We start from the raw sequence: 11,240 nt of genomic DNA on the forward strand, positions 1-11,240 counted from the left end.
CACAGACCATTCCCAAACCTTCCCCAGGGATCGGAGGAACGGCTGGCATTGGCTGGTTCCTCGTAAACCAGAGGAAGGGGGAGGGACTTGCAGGGAATGTGAGGAGCTATTTAAGCTCCTCTGTCCCAGAACCAAGGAGGACACAGTAGAACAACTCCTCTCTCCATGGTGCTAATTCACAAAGAAGGGCAGGGCAGTGGAGAGTCCCAGTGTGAGGATACGGGTCAAGGTGAAGATTCAACTCCCTCCCCTCCCAGTTGGAGCCCTCTGCACTGATGGAGGGTAAATCTGGTACACCTTCTGGTGGCCTCAAATCCGAGGCAGACATGCAACACCCTCACTCTATGACTCACCAGCCACAGATCACTGGACTGACTTCCCTTTGCACCACCAGCCTCAGAAGCAACAATCTACATATGAAACAATACTAAATTCATCTTGAAAAATTGCTCAGTCCAATAAAAATCTACGAATGCATTTTAACCCCCATCTTTATCAGCAGCTATTCAATTAATTATATCCTATGCATATTCATGAAAGATCTGCCATAACATCTTAACCTGGATACAAAAATAAAATAACAGCTCATTTAAAACACAGAAACCTTCCAGTTAAAAAATCCTCTGAATAAAATGAAACAGAAACCAAAATCCCAAATTTCAGTGTTATCAGAGGAAGCCTTGAAGTTTTGGATTTTGTATTCCATTTTTCTTCTCATGCTTTAAGCTTGAGGTTCCAGTATTTGAAAGCCTCTTTTGAGCAGCTATTCTTTTTTTTTAATTATTATTATTTTTTCTTTTATTTTTTTAAACCGAGCAGCTATTCTTCATCTGTTTAAGATACAGATGCATGACTATGTACCAAAGATTATGTAATGAAGTCTGGATAGGGTTGCCAACTTCAAGCTGGGAAATTCCTGGAGATCTGGGAGGTGAAACCTGGAAAAACCTGGAGAAAGTGGGGTTTGGGGAGGGAAAGGACCTTGGCATGGCATAATTCCATAGAGTCCACCCCAAAAGTAGCTATTTTCTCCAGGTGAACTGATCTCTGTGGCCTGGAGACCAGTTGTAATTCCAGGAGATCTCCAGCCACTACATGGAGGCTGGCAACCCTAAGTCTGGATGCTGTAGAGGATGGGAGTCAAAACATGTTTGGACTTTTTACTGGCCCAGACCAACATGGGATATATTTGGGATGGTCTGATTTAGAAATTATTACTGCCAGGACTGGTGGAATTTGGAACTTGTCTTAATAGTTTTACTGAGCATTAATAATGTATTTTGAAAGTTGTTACTATACAAAGAAAACTGACTGAATTGAGTATGCACATACTCTTAGAAAAAGTTTTTAGGAACTTTAATATTAAAGTGTAGGGTTGTACCTCCATTTTGCACAGATGTAAAGATTTTCTCCTCTTGACCACGCAAATAAATGTAAATGAGTGTTATTATTTTGATTATGGAAGTTACATTAATACTTCATTTCACCAGGGCTTAGACCGGAGTAATTCTGATTAGGATTGCAATGTAAAGAACTGAAATAGGACTTCTGCTTCTAACTGGACTACCCAGAAGCAAACCCCACTGGAACGAACTTCCCTAATCACAGCTTATATCCATTCTCCCAATGAAACCTAAACAAAGCTCTTGGGTTTTATTCCTACTCATACAGGCCGCTTTCAAACCTCATGATACTCCCAGAAATGTCATCAATGCATACCGGCTATTAAATCCCTAAAACTTCATGTACAAATGCATTAATATGAAGGACATCACTGGTGTTCTAGGTTCATGCAGCAAAAGGAACTCTTTCTTCTTATAAGAACGTACACAATAACATATCTGGTACTAAACACTCAGAACTTGGGTAGAAATAATACTTCCTTTCAATGGCATGCTGTTAAGGACCCCCTCCAACTAGTTAAATGTGATGAAACAGCCATTTCCCACATTTGTAACCATTAGGAAGCAGTCCAAATATTAAAAGGATCTGAAACAGAGAAGACATCCTGCAGCTAAACCAAATAAATGCAACAGGATTTTGAATATAGCAATGCCTCTCTAGTTCTTAAAACTAGACTATGACTAATGAAAAATTTAGTGACGTTAAACTACGTATTTCCCCCAGAAAACTCGTTTCAGAAGACAAGCTACAATGTTCAGAAGAACATTTTGAGAAAATAGGCTTGAGTGACAAAACGTCGTCAAACTTTTAGGATTCAGAGGAAAATTGCTTTTAATTCTAATTTTATGTTCTACTAATATACAAGTTTTATGGTACTTATATTCTGTATCTGCCATTGGAAGCTGCATACTACTAATGGATCATATTTGAAATAAATACCCAGTTGCAGGGTGGGGTGGGAGACTGGTCAACATATCCTACAACCAGAAGTAGATTCAAGAAAATTCCAGAGAGCATAAAAAGTATATTTAAGAAAAATTAGATATGTTCAAGACTGACCTGATTAAAAAAAAATCAAATTCCTTTCCAGCACTGTCATTACCTGCAATTTCCTTCTAGATCTCCCACCACAAGTTTCACTGAAAAGCTCCCAGTATTTGAACATGTATTTCAAACATTAATATGGTTGGTTATGTCTGTAATCCTAAGAACGCTTTCCTGGAAGCCCCATTGATCAAAATGGGACTTGCTTCTGAGTAACCCTGCTTAGGATTGATCTCTCTCTATCATTTCTTTCTTTTTTAAATATTTACCATATTATTTGACAGCACACATGCTGGCAGATGCAGCAAATGCACCAATAAAATCCTATTGTAAATCCATGAAAACAAGCAGCAAAATGACACTTTCAAATGGTAAGTTTAATTCTCACATTTTTCCATACCTATTTATTGAATACTGTTGTATCTGTTGTTTGAAAAACTAGTGGTTGTAGAGAATGCGTCTAAGTAGCACATCTGATTTAGCATACACTTTTAACTCTAAATTAGTATTCAATATCCTGTACTACTGCAGTTTATACTAGAGCAGAATTCAGATGTTAATAATAAACATGTCTATGATATCCATGGCAGTGAGCATGGATCTATTGAACTTTACTACAAAACCATTTCCCCGTATCTGGATGAGGAGGAAGGCTTGTTGCGGCTTTAAACTACAGCCCCGCCTCCAAGTCACAGGTGTTATTCAAAGCATCTCTTGGGCATGCCCAACCCTTACATGTGCCTAATGGAGCTCTTTAGATTCTGGCCCTTGTATTTTTAATTATGGTATGATATGTCTGTGAACAGCTTTCAGCAAGGGAGATTTTAGAACATTCTTACTTTTTAAGCTAACAATGAAAAATTGCTATCAACATACATAACATGTTTCAGACAAACTTCTGGTTGTCTCATTTTAGTGGTACCTTACAGAGTGGTGCCAAGTGATGGAACTCATAATTAAATGATCTTGTGGTACTTAGAAGCTTTCAGAATATACTTGATCAGAAAAGAGACAGATGCAATGCTTTGCTTCCCTGTTACCACATTTGTTCCTGTCCTTCCACCAAGAGGCCTAAGGCAGTTTACATGGTCCTATTCTTTATCTGTGAGGTGGGCTGGGCTATGAAAGAGAGTAACTACTCAAAAGTCATCCTGGGAGCTTATGGATAAGTGGAGATTTGAACCCAGATTTCTCTGGCCCTAGTCCAACTATATACTACACCAGCTCGCTATATCTGTATCTGAATAAAAGCAGACAGCAAATTCTACTGAAATTAATAGCTTTATTTTTAAGATTCACAAATATTAAGCCAGTGCTGGCTTAATTGTGTATTCCAAATACAAACATCAGATTTAAAATATATCTCTGTCCACATATAACTACTGAGTTTTCATAATACCTATTAACATATTTAAAGCCAATACACAGATTTAACACAATGCATGTCACTTCAAAACTAGTAACAGATTTCCCACCCGTAACACTGCAACAATGAAGTCTTGGTAGAATTCTTGATAACGCGTTCACGTCTAGCTAACATTTGCTTGAAATTGCCAATGATTTCAGTTGAAGTTAATATTATATGTTAGTGTATTTACTACCAAATCTTGTGCATTACTACTTCCAAGTAAACATGCAAAAGAATGCAGCTGTAGGCATGAACCTTAAAAGTGCACCGTTTAAAACAGATTCAGTTCAGTTTATCATCTTCAAGCAAACCTGGATAAAACATTCTGAAGAAATGTTTTTACACATCTCAGTAGAAACAATCCCAACAGCCGAATAGTGTACACAAAACACTACACAGTAAAGCAACTGGCTCTTAACAATTTCAGTAAGGCTTGATTGCTGTGAAGGATACCAGGCTCAATCATTTACCATGGAAGCAGTCAATGAAACTCTTCTAGAATGTTTGTAGATGGTTCTCAATGAAACCGCAGTTGGAAAATGAATCATTTATAATTTTCATTTACAAAATATAAAAGACCGTACAGCGGATGGGGAGGGGGGAGTAAGCATCTGAAAAGTCAAGCAGCAGAAATGATCAAAACTGCAGGCCTTCCAAGAGTAATTTTGAATGCATATATAATATTTTTCTTCCCAAAGCAATCAAATGCCTTCTGGAAGTAGTTACAGAAATATGAAGTATAATAAATGTAAATTTTACACTCCACATAAAGCTGTGAAGTTCCTGCTCATGTGAGCATCTTGTTACAGAAGATCCAACAGCAAGTTGCATCTCTAAATCAGAAAGGTGCATATTCAAACTAAAGTCCAATCAAACAAAACGGGGAGAGAAGGGGTGAACAGGTTTTGCTCCCTTATTAAAGATGAACACACATTGCTAGGGATCCCAGAATCAAATACCAAAAGGAGGAAACACTTCAGAACAGATGGGTTATGTTTTGGGCAACCAAAGGAGATACTGGACTTCCATGAATTAGCCCTATCAGCCCTGCCACAAGATTGCACTTTTTAAAAATGGGGCTTTAGGGATGTTGGTACCATGGACAAAGGAAGAAGAGAGAATCTGTTGAGAGATCGTTGTGCTTATGCTTGTAAAAATCATGTCTTATTTTACAGGCTAAAGGGAGTGATGATATCTGTTAAAGCTCAGCAGAAACAAGAGAAAGAATGGTCTATTTATGATTATTGGCCCAACAATGCATGCCTTATGGAACAGAGACATATTTATTCCACAGGGCTTCATGCCCAGGGATTGTCTAATAAATGTGACTCCCAAGGAGATAAGGATATTCATATTTTTTTTTACTTTAGTAGAGATGGAAAATATTGAAAACAAAGAACAGAAGTGTGTTTGTGAAGCATTCAAAGGTGTAGGGTTTATTTTCACTGTCACACAACAGGCAATCCATTCCAGAGTGCTCAGTGAAGAACACACAAGACAGTAGCCCAATACCAACTTGGTCTACTCACAAAGTTTAGTCTCAGTGGTACTTACTGCCTTGTAAGTGGGCACAAGATTGCACTTTGATCTCATGCTCCTTTCCTCAGAACTAATCACCACTCATTTCAACAACTCTCTTCCAAGTAAGCATGCACAGGATCACAACCGTCTAGCCCAACTGCAGTAGTTAGTTATGGAAAAGAAAGCTCCACTGTTTTCAAGAAGGTACACTCCAAGTAAGCATGCCTAACCATACACACAAGCTGAGCTGGTAAGGGATATCCCATGGCTGCTAGGAAAATGAGCTCTGATGCAGAGAAGTTCAAGACTTGCCTTTGGGATAAACTCCCTAGAGGGCCTTATCCAAAACCATTCCCCTTGCCTTACCTTCCACTGAAATCTGTTCTCCTATCAAGGTCAGTATTATCTACTCTGACCAGCAGCAACTCTGCAGGGTCACAGGGAGAGGTCTTTCTTATCACCTACTACCTGATCCTTATCTGGATACCCTGGGGATTACTTGGGACCTTCTGCATACAAACCAGATGCTCTACCTCATAATCCCACCCCAAACAAACATGCCATCAGTAACTGAGTTAAATTCACACACAAAGCTGCCTTTTACAGTCGTATCACTGGTCTATGGATGCCAGTATTGTCTACTCTGACTACCAGCAGCTCTCCAGGGTCTTAGGTAGAGGTTTGCACATCATGCCTGGTCCTTCTATTTGGAGATGTCAGGAGCTGATCCTGGGAGCTATAGAACCGCTCAAAATTATCATGCAAGCAGTAATTCAACTGAACACACACACACAAGAAGCTGTCTGTTGCAGGTAGGTAGCCATGTTGGTCAGTAGCAGAACAGCAGAATGTGAATACAGCGGCACCTTAGAGACCAACAAGCTTTTGAAATATAAGGTATATGCTTTTGAGAGACAAAGCTCCCTTCTTCAGACACAGGGAGAAGTGGAGATTCCTGAGCCTTTATATACCAGTCAGGAGGTGGGAGGAGTGGAGCAAAGAAAGGAGCTAGAATGTAAGTGTACACTGTACAATGCAGTTTAATTAGAACCTAAATTAACATCTGGAGTGAAGTTGCTTGGTCTACTAAGGCTGACAATGGCCACCCTAACTTGCATTAGGTTTCTAGAGTCTTTCAAGTCACCTACTCCATAATTCTTTTAGCTGGAGATGCCAGCGATCTGCAAAGCACAGGTTCTACCAATGAGTTACCAGCCTACTTCACAGGAATCAGCATTAAGAGTGAAGTCAACACAAATGAACATCAGAAGCACTAGGCAAACACACACCACAACCGTCTGAAACACCCACAAAACCACCTGTGGTCCAGGTGGCTCTTGCTCCCCTCCCAAAGACAGCCTGACAAGTAAGCAAGACTTGACTCACCAAAGCTTATGCTGGGAATAAAGTTTTGCTACCCATTTTAACAGCCAGACTGGAGTCCAGTGGTGCCTTAGAGACAAACAAGATTTCCAGGGCATAAGCTTTCCAGACTTAGAGCTGAGTTTATACTTTGAAAATCTTGTTGGTTTCTAAACTGTCACTTGATTCTAATCCTGAATGTTTTGCAGTAGGATCCTAAGGAGACATATGCTTCTAAACCAATGGATTTAGAAGAGTGCACCTCTGTTTAGGGTTGCACTGACAGTCCCTTAGCAAAACCTCCAAACCTGATAATCTTCTCCAAGGTGTCACTGGACTCAAATCCTGCTGTTCTACTTCAGACACACAAGGCTACCCACCTGAAACTATCCTTATTAAAAGCTGCCACACAGCTACTTGAACTTAGCATGGTCATAACTCCAAAGAGGCAGCCACCACCAGGCCTCCGAGGAAGACCCCTCTCAGTCCCGACAAGCAGGGGCTGGCAATGAAGTCTTGCAGGTTTTCTCTGGGTGCCGCTGGGCTCGCTGTTTTAATCTCGCTGCTAGCCCACCTCCCACCCGCTCTGCTGCATTGGCCCAAAGGGGAAGGAGAAAGCAGTGGAGGAGCACAAGGCCCAGCCTAGCCACTTCCCACGAAGGCCAACCCAGAGAAAGAGGGACGGGAGAAAGGGCCGGCGGCGCATGCTCGGAAGCGGGGGAGAAGCACCCCAACACGCGGTTTCGACACGTGTGAACGCCTCCCGCGGGGCAGGGGCGCCGGGGCAGGCGCGCTCACACGTGACGCGCGCCTCCCCTGTTCTTTCCCCGCGTTCCCCCTCAAGCGTGGAGCCTCCCCCCCACCCCAAGGCGCTCGATCCCCGGAAGGCCTCTGCGGGTCCCGCTTTTTTCCCCGACAGGAAATCCTGGCTGGGTTGGGCGCCTGAGGAGCGGAGGGAGCCGCGGCATAGCGCCGGGTTCCGGGGGAAGTGGAATTATTTTTTACCATCGAAGAAGAGATCAACTTCCACATCCGGTAACAAGGGCCCTATACAAAAAGGCGCTGACTGACCTGGAAAAGCTTGGCCCGGCCGGCCATTGAGGGGGTGGTGGTCGGGGGAAGGGGAGAGGCCCGAGGCCAGGGGGAGACGCTTACCGTGCCGGCCCGCGCCTGGCCGCCGCCGCCCGCGAGAAGGCCGAGCCGGGGCGCCCGAGGCCTCCGCCGCTTCTCATAGGCGCCCAAAAGCCCCACGAAAAAGTCCCCCCGCGCGCGCCCGGCGGAGGGACACGGAGGCCGCTCGCGGGGGTGAGGCGGCCCTAAAGGGAGGAAGGAAGGACAGAGACGGGGAGGCGGGAGAGGGAACCCGCGCTGCAGCCCTTCCCTTCCCCGCGACTAGCAAGCAACGGGCTGGAAAAGGCCTTTTTTTGGGTTCTCCTCGCTCTTGAAAAGCGGGATTATTTTTCGGCATGAATAGGCCTTGACAAAAGGTGTGTGTGGGGAGAAACGGCGGAGGGATACGGGGAGCCCGAGAGGCGCATGCGCGGAGGAGGGAGGGAGAGCTGAGGCGAGAAGGGGAGCCGCCATTTTCTCGCCTTGTGTATTTCCCGCCTGAAGGGGAAAGGGGGGGCTTGAGAGGAGAGGCGTCCCTCAGGCTCAACTGCCGCTTTTCTGAAGGGGCGGCTCTTCCCTGTCGTGAGGGTGGCGGAGCTTCTCTCCCTTCTTCTCTCTTTTGGTTGGAAGCTGCAGGTGCCAGGCCTGATGGGTCGTCGGGTTTAAGTCTGCAGGCGCAAAAACACAACGGGAGTCCCAACGGCTCTTCGACAGATTTGCAGCGCAATTGTAAACAGAGTTAGTCTAGTGACTAGTCTAAACTCATTTACTTCAATGGGCATAGTGGGGATTAGATTGCACTGTTAAGCATGCTTATTTCGCCATGAAGCTTTCGACTCTGGCTTCCTCAGAACTCTCTGACTCGCCACAACTTTATGCTGGAATAAATCGTGCGCGCTTTTTAGGCGCTTTCACGCACGTTGGATAATGCACTTTTAAAGCGATGCTTTGCAAGTGGGGTTTCCCGTTTTGCTTTTAAGGACGCGTGTGAACGCCTCCCTCCGTGGGAAAGGTATCGCACACAGGAAAATCTAGTTGCAAACGATCGCTAAAGTGCGCTGAAAAGTTTTAAAAACTTTTGTTGCTTTTATCCAACGTGTTTGAAAGCAGACTTGATAAAGTGTTGTCTTGCTTCGGCTTCTAGGGTTAAGATGAAAATTCCCCATGGGACTGCAATTTGAAAACTTTACTACAGATTATTATTATTAGAGATTCAAAGCGCATTACATAGTGAGTGAATTTCATTATAATAAATGATGTACTAGGGCTTATAAATGCAAATTTGCAAAGATTTAAAACCAGAAAATCCTATAGAGAGTTGAAGAAATGCTGAAACAGCATCATATCCAAAGCAAAAGATAGGACATTGTAAAGTCTATGGTCCCTATGCTTCTACTGGTGCATCCCTCTGAGACCACTTTTCTTACAGTACAGTTTCTTCACCCAGTTATAACTGGTTTTTACTTGCCTGTGGTGGCTGTCAAGTACCCTGCAAAATGGGGGGGGGGGGGTTTGAGTGTATTACCCAGCTGTAGAAAAGGACTAAATAAAGGGAGTTTTTTATTGAACTGTAGCCTAGTTTTATAATCCAGTTTCATTGCATTATTTGTTGTATGTATTAATAGCTTTTTACATTTTAAAACAAATTTTGTAAGCACCTTGCATTGCCGAGAGAAAGATGGACTATAAAGCAAGTAAATAAAGGATATTGCTTTGGCAATACAGGAAGAGAACAGATTTGCTTTCCTTTTACTGCATTATCTTCTACGTTTGTTATCAACTTTATTATGGCATGGCATGCCTTAAATAATTTTTTTAAACCTTTGTTGCATTGTCCAGTTATGTAATTCTAGTCCTGCTGTAATGTATATTAGAATTTTCTGCTCTCTCTTTTATATTCTGTAATCCACCTTTTAGTGAGAAAGATGGGCTATAAATGAAGTAAATAAAATAACAAAAATACCAGTAGAAAATAAAAATATAGTTTTGTTGATTTCATGCTTTATCTTCATTTCAATTTCCCCACTCAATGCCAGTAGAAGACTGAAAAAGTGTAACATTTTTTTCCCCACTTACCGAGGTCAATTTGACCCCAAGTCCTTGGGTTAAACTTCTGTATTCATTCTTGATGTCTGTGTGCCATATCGCCCTTTCCTCCTCCCTCCTCACATCACTATTTACTGAAGAACTAGTTCAAATAAAAATCTAACTTTGAAGTCTAGTTTAAATAGCAAGAATCTTCAGATGAACCTCAAATCTATCATTTTCACAGAAGATATGTGTTCTAGATTGTGGGCACAGCTGCAGTATCCATATTCACTTCCTGTAGACATAACAGATGGAAAAATAAGCAATTGCAATTACAGACATGACTGCCAGGAAACTGCAGAAGTATCAGCGGATGACCTGGGTCAGATATAATGCACTTTATGTGAATGAGTTATCTGGAGTAGGCATAGTGGATGTCTGACCCCTGTGATTATTAACTGGTATTTGCAAATGTATCCCATTTTGAACCCACGAGCTTAATTATGCCTTTATGTATACCACAAATATTACTGTTTTGTGCTGTGGTTCTTTTGCATTGTAATTGAATTGTTACCCAGGGCTCAGTTTAGGGAAGGGATATGTGTTTTCAGTATGGCTTCCTTTTTTTCTATAGCATGCAATAACACAAGTTGATAATGTGTAGGACAAGAGCTTAAAATTTATTTTTATCCTGCCTTTCCTCCACTTGGTGGTGGTGGAGAGAGCCCTCAAGTCAGAGTTGACTTATAGCGACCCCTAGTGGGGTTTTCATGGCAAGAGACTAACAGAGGTGGTTTGCCATTGCCTGCCTCTGCAACCCTGTTTTTTGTTGGAGGTCTCCCATCCAATTACTAAGCAAGGCGGATGACTTACAAAATCCATATGAACAATGCAACAAATCAGCAATGCAGAAAAAAATTCTGTGCTGCCTCCCTGACCCCTTTGCCCCTTTGGAGGTGACTTATCAGCCACAATGTAAGTATTTCCTTACGTTCCCACCCCTAACCTGAAATTGTTGAACTCAGTCGAAGAAGAGGGGGCTGCTTCCACTTCTGTCACTACCACAAAATCTAACTGCTTATTCAGTAACAGCCAAAGAGGTATATCAGGCATGTGTTGTTTCAGTAACTTCTCCCCGGGCCTGGGTTGTTGGAGTGTTAAGCAAGAGGATCCTGCAGAGGGAGTTCGGGGAGGTGGGTGGATTTTTAACCCCGCCCCCTTCAATTCCTTGTAGGTCTCCAATTTATGTACATCCAGGGCTCATTTGGAGGGGGAACACCATTCCAACAGTTCCCCCAACAGGTCACGTATCAGGTGGCCCTGCCCTCCTGACTTTCAGCCATTTTGGGCCATTTAGGCCTCG

General features: G+C 42.7%; 1 protein-coding gene across 3 annotated transcripts in view; it reads right to left on the reverse strand.

Annotated features, from left to right (window-relative positions):
* GABPB1 (GA binding protein transcription factor subunit beta 1) overlaps window positions 1-8,203 on the reverse strand; it is a 30,316-nt gene extending 22,113 nt beyond the window's left edge. For 2 of the 3 annotated variants that reach the window (XM_055002588.1, XM_055002586.1), the window contains exon 1: window positions 7,895-8,203. The gene's annotated coding sequence lies outside the window, so the exon portion shown is untranslated. Of the gene's footprint in view, window positions 1-7,119; window positions 7,528-7,894 lie in introns of those variants that run through there. The other variant, XM_055002587.1, reaches the window with a different exon arrangement.
* Window positions 8,204-11,240: the final 3,037 nt, after the last annotated feature.

This window comes from Eublepharis macularius, chromosome 18 (genome assembly GCF_028583425.1).
Source record: "Eublepharis macularius isolate TG4126 chromosome 18, MPM_Emac_v1.0, whole genome shotgun sequence".
NCBI classification, from domain to species: domain Eukaryota; kingdom Metazoa; phylum Chordata; class Lepidosauria; order Squamata; family Eublepharidae; genus Eublepharis; species Eublepharis macularius.